This window comes from Daphnia magna, linkage group LG7 (genome assembly GCF_020631705.1).
Source record: "Daphnia magna isolate NIES linkage group LG7, ASM2063170v1.1, whole genome shotgun sequence".
Taxonomy (NCBI): Eukaryota; Metazoa; Arthropoda; class Branchiopoda; order Diplostraca; family Daphniidae; genus Daphnia; species Daphnia magna.
Window position 1 is genome coordinate 7,684,751 of NC_059188.1, and position 14,388 is coordinate 7,699,138.

Consider the following 14,388-nt stretch of genomic DNA (forward strand, 5'->3'; position numbering starts at 1 on the left):
TTTACTTGCCCTGATATTAATTTTGATGCCGAAAATTTTAAAGATTTGGTTTATTGGAATTCGTTGAGTAATTCCATTACAGAACCCCCACTAACTTTGCGTTACTCTAAAAGAAATCTGTTAGCTATTGTTGAAAATAATGCTTTTGATTTTTGTGACTATCCAAATCATACCCAAGCTGTCAAGCGGATGGTTAAATTAGTCACCCAAAGTTCTTTGAAGTATGTTAGTCATGAAAGACATTATTTCATTCTTAATAGTTTAAATGCATTTAAAAAACTGTGAAATGGTTGTTTTTTCCGCTATGATTCTGTCGTTAGCCGCAACTTTCGAATTTGACGCAAAAGTTTAGCGGGAAAAATATAGATTTTTGTTTACCTTGTAAAGTGTCTTTTACCTTGTCATAATATTATAACCTATATATGTTAAAAAACATGTTTCACTGTTCTATAATAATATCCGATTCCCGATTTCATAAGAAAAAAACAAATGTTAAAGAAAACCTAGTTTTATCGAGGCGATCGCAGCGCCACACATGTATTTCTCCGTAAGAGGAACGAAAATGTCATTACATCTGTAATAAACTACAAAAGACTGAAAGTTTAACCATTTCTTTGTAGATAAGTATATTAACATGTTAGCTGCAAGTTGCACGTTGAGTTTTTTATTAAGTAAAATATTGGTTCCTGAAAAAAAAATAATCGAGCCATATAGAAGAAAATTTTAAAATTTACAACTTTAAGAGGTTGCCGGGTAAAATGTATTCAAGCTAACGTACTTTCCTCAACGCACAGTAATTTATCTTGTTAATATTAAGTACTTCCCAGAAAAAGAATTTTTAAATTCGAAAAAAAAATCGAACACCCTTATCATACCATTCTAGCTGTTAGCGGAAAGCAGTCGTAGTTTCGAAGTTCTTTGCCCGTCAGTTATTTTTGAAAGTTCGATTGCAAGATGGTGAAAAGGCGTAGAGACTTTGAAGATTCTAGTTCAAGTTGCTCTTCATCTTTGTCGTCTTCGATAGACACTTCGGATGATTCGTACACCGACTCGTGTGTCACATCACGTCGAAAGAAGGATAGTAAGGGTGGCACGCCCCCCGACCTTATCCAAGAAGATCCCAGCCATCGGAAGGCGGTGGTTTAGGGACAGTTTCGGCAGCCTCGGTTGCACTGTCCATGCTTATTCGGGTGACTGTGGGGGGAGCTGGTGAAGAAGGGAGAGCGCCCAAGTTCAAGAAGCGGCAGAGCAAGCAGAAGGCGAGGTAGGCGTTATTGAAGTACCGACCGATGCTGCAGCAGCAAGAGACGAAGTGGCTCAGGGAATACCCGATCGAGCAGTGGGGCAGGCCCTTATGCAACTAGCCTCTTTCATCAAAGCTCAACACGTCCCTAATGATAATAATAAGAAAAAGCTCAAGCCTACGATCAAGCAGAGCAGGCCCATGCTGAAGAGATTGCGAAGAAGAGTGAGAAACAAAAGGGTTGGGCAACTGAAGTCCAAATACAGTTTAGACGTGGAAGATAGCCTGGATTTTAAAGTCCCGTCAATCGATTTCGAGATGCACTTGAATTTGCAAAAGTTGTTAGGCCCATCAACCGGGAAAGGGGTCAATGACGTCGAGAAGACTCTATACAAAGTCCACCAATCCATGCTCCCGATTTTTCCAGTGCTTGTGTTTTTGGAGTCCAAAGGGTTGGAAGCAGATGCGGGCAAGGCAGTTCGTCATTTGGCCGAGTTAGTTGGGAGATCCTTTTTTTGACGTTTCTGACTTGCGCCGCCGGAACATCTTGGAGATAGTGGGCCCTGCGATCGCTCAGCTTTTGGAAGACCACGACATATTTGAGGTCAGCGAGGGGAAGGATTTATTTGGTAGCTCCGTCATGAAGAGACTGTCGAAGAGTGGGCAATTCGTCAGAGAGCTGGTCGATCTGGATGTAGGAGGTCAGAAGAAGAGCAAACTACCGGCCAGGGAGCGCCTCTCCTTGCCTTCTGCTTCCCACGGCTAGCAGAGCAGATACCAAGGATGGCAGACCCACCACAGCAGTGGCAGGATTAGCAACATCCGCGATGACGACGGTAACCTGCGCCACACCACCCATTTTCAGCAGCCAGATTTCCGTGGAACCAGAGGCGGCGAAGGAGATCAGAGCCGCCAAGGGCCCGGATCGACTAGCCGATGGAGTTGCAGCCAACATGATTGGAGCCACAATGGGTATGCAATAGATTTGATATATTCCTATTCTAGATATCTTCCCCCAGTAGCTTAAGCAATATTGGGGGAAGGATTATACATTTTTGGAGGGCTTGATGGCTCATTTCCGCCGACCCTTGGATACTTAAGGTGGTCAGGAGTGGGCTGGAACTTGAGTTCGAGTCGCCTCCTCCGATGCTTCAGTTTGCGACAAGCACACGAATGAGCGAAGAAGAGTTGAGCATTGGGCGTGAAGAATTCTGGGCGTTGGTCCAGAAAGGGGCGGCTGTAAGGGCCAGTAGGATCCGATTTGTCAGCTCAATGTTCATCATAAAAAGCAGTCGGGCGGATTCAGGCCTATAATTAATTTGAAGAAGCTCAATCAGTTTGTGGTATACAGACATTTTAAAATGGAGAATCGGGCTTCACTCAGACACTTGATCGTGAAGGGGGATTGGGTGGTGAAGTTAGACTTGAATGACGCGTATTTAACGGTCCCTGTTCATATGGATTTCCACGAAATCCTACAGTTCGTATGGGAAGGGGAAGTATTCCAGTTCACCTGTCTTTGTTTTGGCCTGGCCTCAGCCCCCTGGGCATTTACTAAGCTTTTGAGACCGGTTGTAGCCTTCTTGAGAAGCCTCGGGTATAGATCATTTATCATGACAACCTCATCTTACTAAATTTGAAGATTTTTCTTCTTGAATTAATGGCAGTGTAAGAAAGTCATCGTAGAACAGCTAGCCTTTATCAAAAGATTATTACAAATTCTGGGTTTTGTGACCAATTTGGATAAGTCGGTGGAGAAGCCTGCCCAGTTGATGGAATTTTCGGGAATGATGGTGGATTCGATTTTGATGCTGTTTCGTTTACCAGAGAGGAAGGTGGAGTCGATAGGAGCCAGGAGCATGGAGTTGGCAAAGAAACTAAAAGTGGCACTGAGGGAACTAGCAAGTTTGTTGGGCAGTTTTACCTGGGGGTCAACAGCCGTCCCGTTCATCGCCGACAAAAAAGCTATATTTCCCAGTGTAATCACTTTCATATTCGGTGTAAATGCAAAAAGTGTCGTGCAGGCTCACTACAGGGAGGTGCAGGCTCTTTATATTGAACACTCAAGGGTTAACGAGGGGAACGTGGAGTGCAAGGTTTCCCTCTCACGACCAGAAAAAAAGGAGTTAGAGTGGTGGGCGAAAAACCTGGCCGCTTGCAAGGGCCAGTCAATGTTTGAGTCAGACACGATCATGTCAATCTGTGCCGATGCGTCGCTCTCCGGTTGGGGGCGGAGTGTGGCGGTCTCCGCACCGGTATGACTTGGTCACAGGAGAAGGCGAGTCACCACATCAATGAGCTGGAACTGTTGGGCGCCTTCAATGCACTTAGGTCATTCACCGCACTTGAAAAGAACTGTACTGCCGAGCTCAGACTGGACAATACAACGGCCGTCACATATATAAATAAAAACGGAGGCACGCATTCCGAATCGTTGACGCGTTTAGCCATACAGGTCACGTGCTGGTGTGAGGAGCGAAACGTTAAATTAAGGGTTCAGTACTTACCGTGCATTTTAAGCGTTATCGCAGACAGGGAGTCGAGAAGAAGGATCGACTGGAGCAACTGGCAACTGTAACCGAGGGCATTTTAGGCTCTTCGGGGAGTTTGAGAATTTTCGGTCGACCGGTTTTCAAATCCCTGGAACGCGCAGCTGGCGAAATTTGGGTCTTGGAACCCACAGCCCGGAGCCTGGGCATGTGATGCGTTTTCACTGAATTGGGCCCACCTAACAGAAGCGTAAGCGTTCACGCCTTTCACTGTCATTCTGGATTGCCTGTCGAAAACGCGGAGGGAGGAAGCATCAATTGTGTTAGTCTGCTCACTTTGGCCGGCTCAGCCGTGGTTCCCAACGCTGATGAGCATGGCATGCGATACCCCTCGGGTCTTGAGAACGAGCCCAGGGCTTCTGAAGTCGGTCAAGGGGGAGATGAACCCACTTTGCAGCGTCCCCGGATTCCGATTAGTCACCTGGAAGTTGTCAGTGCGGTCTACGGAGAGCAGGGATTTTCAGGAGAGGTGGTCAAGCTATTCGTGGGGGCCATCAGAGCAAATACGACCAGCGCGTACGATAGTGCCTGGCGAAGTTGGTCAGATTGGTGTATGGGAAGGGGTTCAGATCCCATGTCAAATGATTTAATCGTGGTAACGGCCTTTTTGGCGGAACGATCCAGATCGAAATCATACAGTACGGTCAATGTATATAGATCCTGCCTTGTCTTCTACACTAGAAAGAGTTGAAGGCTTCCCAGTGGGCCAACACCCCAAAATTTATTGTTAATGAAAGGGATTTATAATAAGAAACCCCCTACAGCGAAGTATGACTCCGTTTGGGATGTTGATACAGTGCTGTCACACCTCAAAGGCCAAGAAAATGCGTATCTCTCACTAAGCGCATTGGCGTCCAAATTAGTGACAATTCTTGGCTCTGGCCACTTTATTTCGTGCGTCAGACTTGGCGTCAGTAAATTTGAAATCCAAAGTATTCACGGGAAATGGAGTCTCATTCGCCCTCAGCAGACTCCGGAAGGCCTAGAAATCAGGGTCACTGCAGTCCTTTTCATTAGAAAGGCTGGAGGCCGAGCTGTTGGACCCGGTTGCGTGCCTACGAGGATACATAATAAAAACAGGGGTGTTCAGGGGCCCTCATAACGAAGGCTTGCTGTTCATCAGCTCGGTAGGTCAGCACAATCTGGTCAAGAGCGTGACAATATCGGGCTGGATCAAGCAAGTCTTGAGAGAGGCAGGCATCAACATAAACATGTCCTCAGCCCACTCTACACGGGAAGCCACGGCTTCAAAAGCAGTCGCAGCTGGACTCTTAGTCAACATGGTCCTGCGCGCGGGTCACTGGGCTTCCACGTCCACCTTCAGAAAGTTTTGTCATCGTGAAGTAGCGACGGACCCATCAATGGTCGGAATCGTCCTTCAGCCAGATGGAAACAGCAGCAGAAATGGGTATTTAATTTGCTCCCGTTTTTTAGCAGAGTTCACATACGTTTAGATGCGTTTAGACAGGTGTCACATGGCTTAGATGGGAAAACGCGTGCCTAGTAGGCAGGAGATCACGAGTTCGATTCTCGTTGTGATCTATTAGAAAACTAATGTGTAATTAAATTTCTGTGTGAATCTGGTGAATGTGGTTTTCAATAGATATTGTCTCTAAATGTTTGTATAAATTGATACACGTTATCCACTTTAATGACAATAACTCCAGCATTAAATCTCCTCAAGACAAAAAGAGAAAAGCTTACAATTGAGATGATTGTAACAAAAGATATTCCTTCCTTCATAACAGTAATGGATAATAGATTTGCTGTGTCCTACCCAGATAGGAATTTTTGTCCCAATCGAGTCCCAAAGACGTACCAATGGGACGTCTGAGACAGGCTCAAGTATAAGACATATCAAAGCGGTCCATTCTAAAACAAAAATAAAGTCATTTGCATTGTTACGCGATAAATTCTCACAGTCCCTTGTGGATGTACAGTATGTTGCAAAGAAATCTGTCAAATAAGGCCATAGGATTTTTATGTTTTATTTTCAGCATATTGGCCGCAAGATGGCTTGCTTTGACAGCGACGTTTTCCACAATCATAGTTCTGCAGAATCCTACCTACTGCAGCAGACGGTTTTAGCCGAATGTCAAATTGAAAAAGTAAAACGTCAAAAATAAATGTTGTGCCAAGGTGTTCTTGTTAAAAGAAATTGTTAGATAGCAATACTGTCACCTACGGTGCTGCCCTCACGGGCAGGATTGTAGGTGGCAAGGGCCCTTTAAATTTATGTTAACGTTAAGAAGCCCTTGCCCCCTTTTTTAGTTCAGTTGTTTTTTCAGTATTGTCCCGTAACGGTCGTAAACGAGCATCTCTCGTTTACCTCCCCCGTAATCCAGTATAAACTTTAAGTTCCCAGTCTCTCTCTCTCTCTTTGTTCTCCCCCCTTTTCTCACAGAAATACAGTGTGCTTAAATTCCCCCCAAGTAAACTCTCTTATCTTTTCTCTGCAACGCGCCTGCAAGCACGTCAGGTGCGTTACAAATGGTGCCGAAACCCGGGATTTAACGAACACGTGCATTTCTCTTGTTATCCCTAGTAAAACTTGTTAGATTCAGTAAAATTGTCGGGTATTCCCCTTTGTAAGACTTTGACACACGTCCACGCCATCCTGAAGGCCAAACCCGGTCTACCACGCCTTTACGTATCTGACTGTATCGTCGCTGTATCTACGTGAATCATCGACATCCGTTTACGTGTGACTACTTCCTTGTCTTTGAACGTTTCTACGTCATGAGTGAAGCCGTAGCAAAAGCCGAGAGTATTGAGTCGGGCGGCAATATCTCTATAGAAGACGAAATGAAACCAGAAGCAATGAAGAATGAAGGCCCCCTCCTCCCAGACAACGATCTCAAGCAGAAACGTGGGAGAAGAAAGGCGGCCCACACGAAGTTAACGAATCAGCTCAGAAAAGCAGTGGCAGATCACAAGTTGGGAGCCATCAGACTCAAGAAGTTGCAAGTGGCAGCATGGCGAGACGAATTAATTCGTATCTACGAAGACGTCAAAGATCTTCACCACACGTATATGGAGAGTTTGCCCGATATTACGGATCCACAACGTCAAGCATGTGAAAAATGGGAGGTACAATTTGACACCGACCACGTGGAAATCCTCAACTTCGCCATTAGGTATGCCACGTCGTCACGTCACTCAGCCAGCTCTATTGGTACGACAACTTCTGACGTCACAGTTAGCACCACGCTATCACAGAAGAGGTCTACCCGTTCGACGTCAAATGTTTCCATTGGTCAACCCAGCCAGCGTGATCTGTGCATCCAGAAACAGATACTGGAACTGGAAGTCAAGATGGAACGTGCAAGAATCCAGATGGAAGCGAGCACCACGTCGGCTACGGAAACGTTAAGCAAGGCGCTGAAAGGCATGGGTGAGCACCTGAGCAAACTCATTGACAGCGCGGAAAAGACGTCATCAGAAATCGCCGCTAACACCAACTTGGTGAAAGATTCACGTCAGAGTCTACGTGAAATGGATCAGAAGATCAAAGAGGTTAACTTGGACCTAAATGCTCAGATTGAAGGTCTAAAAACAACGATGGAAGTCAACAAGATCCATCTGAGAACGATACAAGAGCAAGTTCTGGACCAAGAGACACGCCTTCCAAAACGATCACAGTCACTCGCTGCTACACAAGACATCCCTGCCCGGGCGTCCTTAAAGTCAATCGAGGCCACAGTAATGCACCGTAGAGACTTGTCCAATCGTTACGTTCCAGCCGGTACCTCTGCACAGGATCCTACCCGAAGACCCTTGCCCATCATGCCTTCAACCTGCAATCCATGCCCACCCCCTGGACACGATACGTCTTCGGAGAGTTCGGACACGACCCTTGAACCTCCACCTGCCGCTGGCCCTTCCAACCATCCTCGTGGCGGCTGCTGTAGTCGTCCACGTACTCCGAACTTCACGATCCAGCCGTTTGATGGAAATCCGAAGAACTACGCCCGGTTTAAGGCTAAATTTCGAGCCTTATACGAACAAGAGTACAACGGTTCTCCTGCCCTACTATTCATGTTGGAAGAGCTGCTGTCGAAGGAGGTCCGGAATGAGATCGGCGAGTGCCTCGCTGATGAGGCTATGTACTCCGTGGTGTGGGAACGACTCGATGCAGTTTACGGCCGCACCGAAGTCATGGATCAAACGTACCTCGACGACCTGCTGCAGATTCCACCTTTGAAGAGCCAAGATGCGGCGAGCCTCAAGACTTTTGCAAACCGGTTGCATGGAGCAGTGGTCACGCTGTCACAATCAAGATATGCCCACGAGCTTCATAGCCGTAATACTCTGATGGCCATGGAAGCAAAGCTGACGACGTACTTTAAAGAAAAGTGGAATGAAAAACGAAAGAGAACGGGTGCAGAGCTGAACGTTCTGGACCTGGACGACTGGGTAACAGTAAAATCCATGAGTAAGCAACATGGTAAAAACGTATTTGAGTCCTTGCCTACGTCGACGTCCAAAGTACGGTTTGATGAGAAGAAGCCTGTCAAGAAACAGAACGCTGCTCACACGTCGACCATTGGACACGTTTCGACAGAAGAAGGCTCTAAATCAACGGCGTCGTCACCTCCGGAGGCTGCTCCCAAGGGAAAACAACCGACGACGGAGGAGAAAGCGGCCGAAAAGACTGACCAATGGAGGTGCCTAGCTTGTAACGGCAGGGCTCACAACTTGGCCAGCTGTAACCTGTTTATGTCTTTCACGCCCACGAAAAGGGCTGAAGTCGTATTTAAGTCCGGGAGGTGTTTACTATGCCTAACCGGCAAACATGAACGCAAGGAGTGTCCCAGGGACATCAAATGTACCATGGGTCGATGCACTGGATCAAGACACCATCCCTTGCTTCACGGGTCTGAGTTCATCCCACTGAGGAAACTATCGGATCCAACGTCTCCATCAGCGTCTACATCGACTGCATTCCTCGGGACTCTAACCCAGAAGGAACCAGTAAAGCGACGTGTACGTTTCAAGATTGTACCCGTTCGTATTAGCGTCGGTACAAGATGGGTCGACACTTTCGGATTCCTGGATACCGGAAGTGACACCACACTGATCAGGAGAGATTTAGTAAAAAGGTTGGGACTCGTTGGTCAGCATAAACGTATCAACGTTGTCTCTTATGATGGAGCCACCTCAAACGTCCAAGCTGCCGTTGTGGATTTCTCCCTCTCGTCCGTTGACGGAACAAGCCGGTTTGAAGTTAAACACGCTTACGCCGTCGACAATTTGAAGGTGACGCCAAATCCTCCAATCAACCCTCGTCAGATGGAGTCCTGGACACACCTACGCGGTCTTGATGTCCCGAACATACAACCCGAAGACGTTGGAGTATTAATTGGAATTGACGTAGCAGAAGCCCACGATCACGTAGATTCCGTCAAGCCGCCGGCTGGAACAATTGGGCCTATCGCCTTCAAAACACCGTTTGGTTGGTGCCTGGGTGGTCAAACGGGCCCGCCACAAGATGGGCGTCCGTTCATCGCCCACATAGTAGCAGAGGAACGTCCCGAAGACCTCAACGAGTTAGTCAAGAAATTCTGGCAGCTGGAGGCGAAAGACGTAGACATGGAGCAGCCTGTTCTCTCCGAAGACGATCTACGTGGGCAACGTATCCTCGAGTCAACAGTAAAGAATGTTGGTAACCGGTATCAAGTCGGCCTTATGTGGAAAACCGACAACGTAAACCTTCCGGACAATCGGGCAACTGCATTGAAGAGACTTTATTCTCTGGAGAGGCGATTTCAACGAGATGTAGACTTCGCCCAGAAGTATGATGCAGTTGTTAAGGAGTACATCGGCCTGGATCACGCCAGACTCCTCACGACCGAAGAGTTGCGGAAGGAGTCAAGTAGAACGTGGTATTTACCGCACCACGGCGTCGTAAGCCCATCCAGCTCTACGACCAAAGTTCGAGTTGTATTCGACGGAGCCGCCGAGTATGGGGGAACGTCGATCAACCAGAACCTGTTACGTGGACCCAATCTTCTCGTTAGCCTACTCGGTGTCCTACTACGCTTCCGAAGGAACCTGGTACCAGTCGGCGCAGATATCGAGAAGATGTTTCACCAAGTGAAGGTCCCAGTAGAAGACCAGGTGGCCTACCGGTTTGTCTATCGTACGCCTGGCAGTAATCAAGTTCCGTTAACGTACCAAATGACTGTCCACGTCTTTGGATCGGTATCTTCCCCAACGACCTGTATTTTAGCCCTAAATCGGACTGCAGACGATCATCGCGACCAGTATCCGGAGGCAGCAGAGAGCGTTCGAAGAAACTTTTACGTTGACAACTACCTCGATTCCTTTGATTCCGAAGACGGGGCAGTAAAACGGGCCCGCCAGATGAAGAATCTCTTACAACTAGGCGGTTTCAATCTAACGAAGTGGACGTCCTCATCAAGGAAGGTTATATCGGCTCTACGTGAGTTCGGTTTGGCTTCACCAACACTGGACCTTGATTTGGAGAAGTTGCCCATCGAGCGAACACTTGGAGTGATGTGGAACGGAGAAACGGATATGCTGACGTTCAAGATACGGAAGCAGCAAAGCCATGGCGTTCTCACCAAAAGGAATTTCCTCAGTATAATCTCCAGTGTCTACGACCCGTTGGGACTCGTCGCTCCTGTTGTTTTCTTAATGAAGTCACTTCTGCAAGATATATGGACGTACGAGAAAAGGATCGGCTGGGATGACCCTATCCCCGAAGAATTAGGCCAACGCTTTCACTACTGGTACGAGCATCTGGATAACCTGGAGTTGTTAACAGTACCAAGATGTTTCCGGCATCAACGTGGTCGTTGGACGCAGCAGCACCTGCATGTATTTACGGATGCAAGCACAAAAGGATTTGGAGCTGTGGCGTACTTCCGTTTCATCTTCGAAGACCAGTCGATCAACGTATCCTTTGTCATGGCTAAAACCCACGTAACACCAGTAAAAGGACTCACGATCCCAAGATTAGAGTTGCAAGCTGCTGTAGAAGGCTTACATATCGCCCTAGTAATCTGTCGGGAGCTTGAAATCGATTTACGTGAAGTTACCTTCCACATCGACTCTCAAACCGTCTTACGTTGGATCCATTCCCGCACTTGCCGATTTGAAACCTTCGTGAACAATCGGATTGGCAGAATCCTCCGGAACACGAAACGAAGACAATGGCGTCACGTTTCCGGAATTAACAATCCAGCGGACCTGTGCAGTCGTGGCATTGACCCGAAGAACGTCGACGAGTTGGTGAAATTCCACGAGGGCCCATCGTTCCTGAAACTCGATCCGTCGGAGTGGGATATTTGGGAAGAGATCACAGAGCCGGAAGAAAGGGACGTTAACGTAATTCGAGTCTTCGCAGTCAAAACGGAAGACGAAAATCACCCGATTGATGACTGTGTAAGAAGGTATTCCAGCTTACTCAAGATCCAAAGAGTTATCGCTTGGTGCAGAAGGTTCGCGACCAACGCCAGAGCTAAGATGGGAATTTACAAGCCAACCGTGGGGGAGTTGACGGCCGAAGAAATGATGACGGCCCTCACGCTTTGTGTTAAACGCACCCAAGGACTGGCATTTGCGGAAGAAATCTACGCCTTGAAAAAGAGCTTGGAGTTGCCTCTGAAGTCAAAACTACGCACGTTTAGCCCTTTCCTGGATGAAACAGGTCAGCTACGTGTAGGCGGACGTATACTTCAGGCTCCAGTTGATTATTCCACAAAGCATCCCATCCTGCTTCCAGCCGATCAACTCCTGACGCAACGGATTGTATGGGATCATCACAAACGGAATCTCCACATTAAATCTGAAAGATTGCTGGCGGATTTACGTACACGTTACTGGATAATCTCTGGACGTAACGTCATCAAATCGGTTGTCAACACCTGCTGGCCTTGTAAGCGGAGATCATCAAAACCCATTCCGCCACTCATGGCATCGTTACCAGATCACAGGCTTACTCCCTATCTTCCACCTTTCGCATATACGGGAATCGATTACTTCGGCCCTCTAACGGTACGAGTCGGTGGAAGAGGATGTAGACACGAGAAACGTTGGGTATGCCTGTTTACGTGCCTAACAACTAGAGCCGTTCACCTAGAAGTCTCCGACGGCCTCAGTCTCGAAGAATTCATGCTATGTTTCACTCGGTTCGTGAGTTTACGTGGAAAGCCGAACGTTGTTTACAGTGACAACGGAACAAATCTCGTAGCTGGGGAACAAGAACTCCGACAAGCTCTAACGGAGTTAGTCAAACAACACCAGGAGTTGCAGTCGAAGATGGCATGCCAACAAATAGAGTGGCATTTCTCTCCTCCTCACGGACCCCATTTCGGTGGAGTTTGGGAAAGGCTCGTGCAATCGTGCAAGCGAGCCATGAAGGTCAGCGTTGGGAATCGTTTAGTCACCGATCGGGTCCTAAGAACGGTGATCGCAGAAGTAGCAGCCCTTTTGAACGCTCGGCCACTAACCCACCTCAGCATGGATCCCGAAGATCCCGATCCGTTAACGCCGAATCACTTTCTTCATGGAGGAGCCCGTCCCTACGTGCCGCTAAAGTTGGGAGATGCTGAGAACATGGACGTCACAGCAAAACAATTTCTCCAAAGCCAGGCCATCATACAACATTTTTGGAACAGATGGCTTCGTGAATACGTTCCACACCTGACGGAACGGAGAAAATGGTCGGAAAATCGGCCAAACGTTACCGTCGGAGACCTAGTACTCGTCATTGAGCCGAATACTCTACGTGGACAATGGCCGTTGGGAAAAGTGATAGAGGTTCTCCCCAGTGACTCTGATAACGTTGTACGAGTGGTAAAAGTGCAAATCAGCAACCACAAAAACCCTTGTATTCGTCCAGTGACTAAGCTCTGTGTTATGGCTACGGCCAAAGAGCAGGACGTTTACGTAGAAAGTGAAAAAATTGGGTCAACTGAGTAAAAATCGAGATCGTTAGGTCAAAATGTAATGTAAATAGTAAATTCTTGTATAAAAGTAAAAAAAAAGGGGTATAAATTGTAAAATGGTAAAATTGTAAAATTGTAAAATGTCTAATGTCAAAATGTAAAATGTAAAACTGGTATATATAGTTATATGTAACACTGTAAAAAGTGGGAACCCCAAAACCGCATTGTGAAATTTCCGACGGCAACGCCACCTATACTTAGTTCAAAGGGCAAAGGCGAAATTAGGTCGCCTACTGTTTAACCCTTGACCGCTTAGGGAAACTGTTTAGTCCCTTACGAACATCAGGCGACAGTTTACCCCTTGACTTGGTGTGTGCTACTTCATCATTGTGTGTGCTAATCATCTCTCGCCGTCAACGTTCATCATGGCCCAAAATCCAGCCGAATCCGCCGCATCCATCAAAAACAAGTTGAAGGAGTCCCGTGAAAAGGAAGAGGAGTGCGTGCGGAATCTAAAGGAAAATCAACTTCATTTGATTCAAGCCCGAAAGGAAGCCGTGGACGTCATTTACGCCCATCAGCGCGTGGTCCTTCGCCTGAACGAAGAAATCGCTCAGGGAGCTGAAGATCTCGTCAACGTCCAGGTCCACTACCGAGCTGAGAGGGAGAAAATGTTGAGTGGATTTGTTGGAGACCTGCTGCGCAAGATTCGGGAAAAGGAGGTAACCGAAAACGTCCACGTAACGGTTCCAATTCCCGACGCCCCGAAGTACGTTGTGCCCCGTCACACCCCGACCATCCGCTGTTTCTTGCCCGAGCATTTGGAGAAGCCGGGATCTTACCGCTGCACGCTGAAGATTGCGGAATGTGAGGAGTTCATGACTCTTACCAATCAAGATCGCCTGGAGCTTCTTTTCACGCAGCATCGTTGCTTCGGGTGTTTTTTGCCCACCTCTGTTGCTGGCCACACCACCCTGGCCGATTGCCCGCATCCTCGGTGCTGCAATCTCTGCAAGGTGGGAGACCATCACCAGATCCTCTGTGGCCCTCGGAGCTCCTACAAGAGGCTCCTGCCGAAAGAAAATTGAACGTCGACGTGCCATTTTTTGGGGGTGGTAATTTTGTCTCCCTAAAAACTGTTTTGTTCTTTTTTGTTTTGTTCCCTTTTGTTTGTACCTGTGGACAGGTGGGCCCGCTGTCACCTACGGTGCTGCCCTCACGGGCAGGATTGTAGGTGGCAAGGGCCCTTTAAATTTATGTTAACGTTAAGAAGCCCTTGCCCCCTTTTTTAGTTCAGTTGTTTTTTCAGTATTGTCCCGTAACGGTCGTAAACGAGCATCTCTCGTTTACCTCCCCCGTAATCCAGTATAAACTTTAAGTTCCCAGTCTCTCTCTCTCTCTTTGTTCTCCCCCCTTTTCTCACAGAAATACAGTGTGCTTAAATTCCCCCCAAGTAAACTCTCTTATCTTTTCTCTGCAACGCGCCTGCAAGCACGTCAGGCGCGTTACAAATACACTGTGAAAAGGTAAATGTGTAAAACTTTTAAATTAAAATTTTATCTTTATAGGAGCTGTAGAAAATAGGGAATATAAAAACATCATTATCAAGCCTCCGTGAAGTTTGCGTTTTCTGGTATATTAATAAAAGGAAAGGTCTATTCACAAAAAAATCCTCAAGAAT

At 47.2% G+C, this 14,388-nt stretch overlaps 1 pseudogene; it reads left to right on the plus strand.

Annotated features, from left to right (window-relative positions):
• Positions 1 to 954: 954 nt before the first annotated feature.
• On the plus strand, positions 955 to 2,270 carry LOC116926889 (annotated as a pseudogene).
• Positions 2,271 to 14,388: the final 12,118 nt, after the last annotated feature.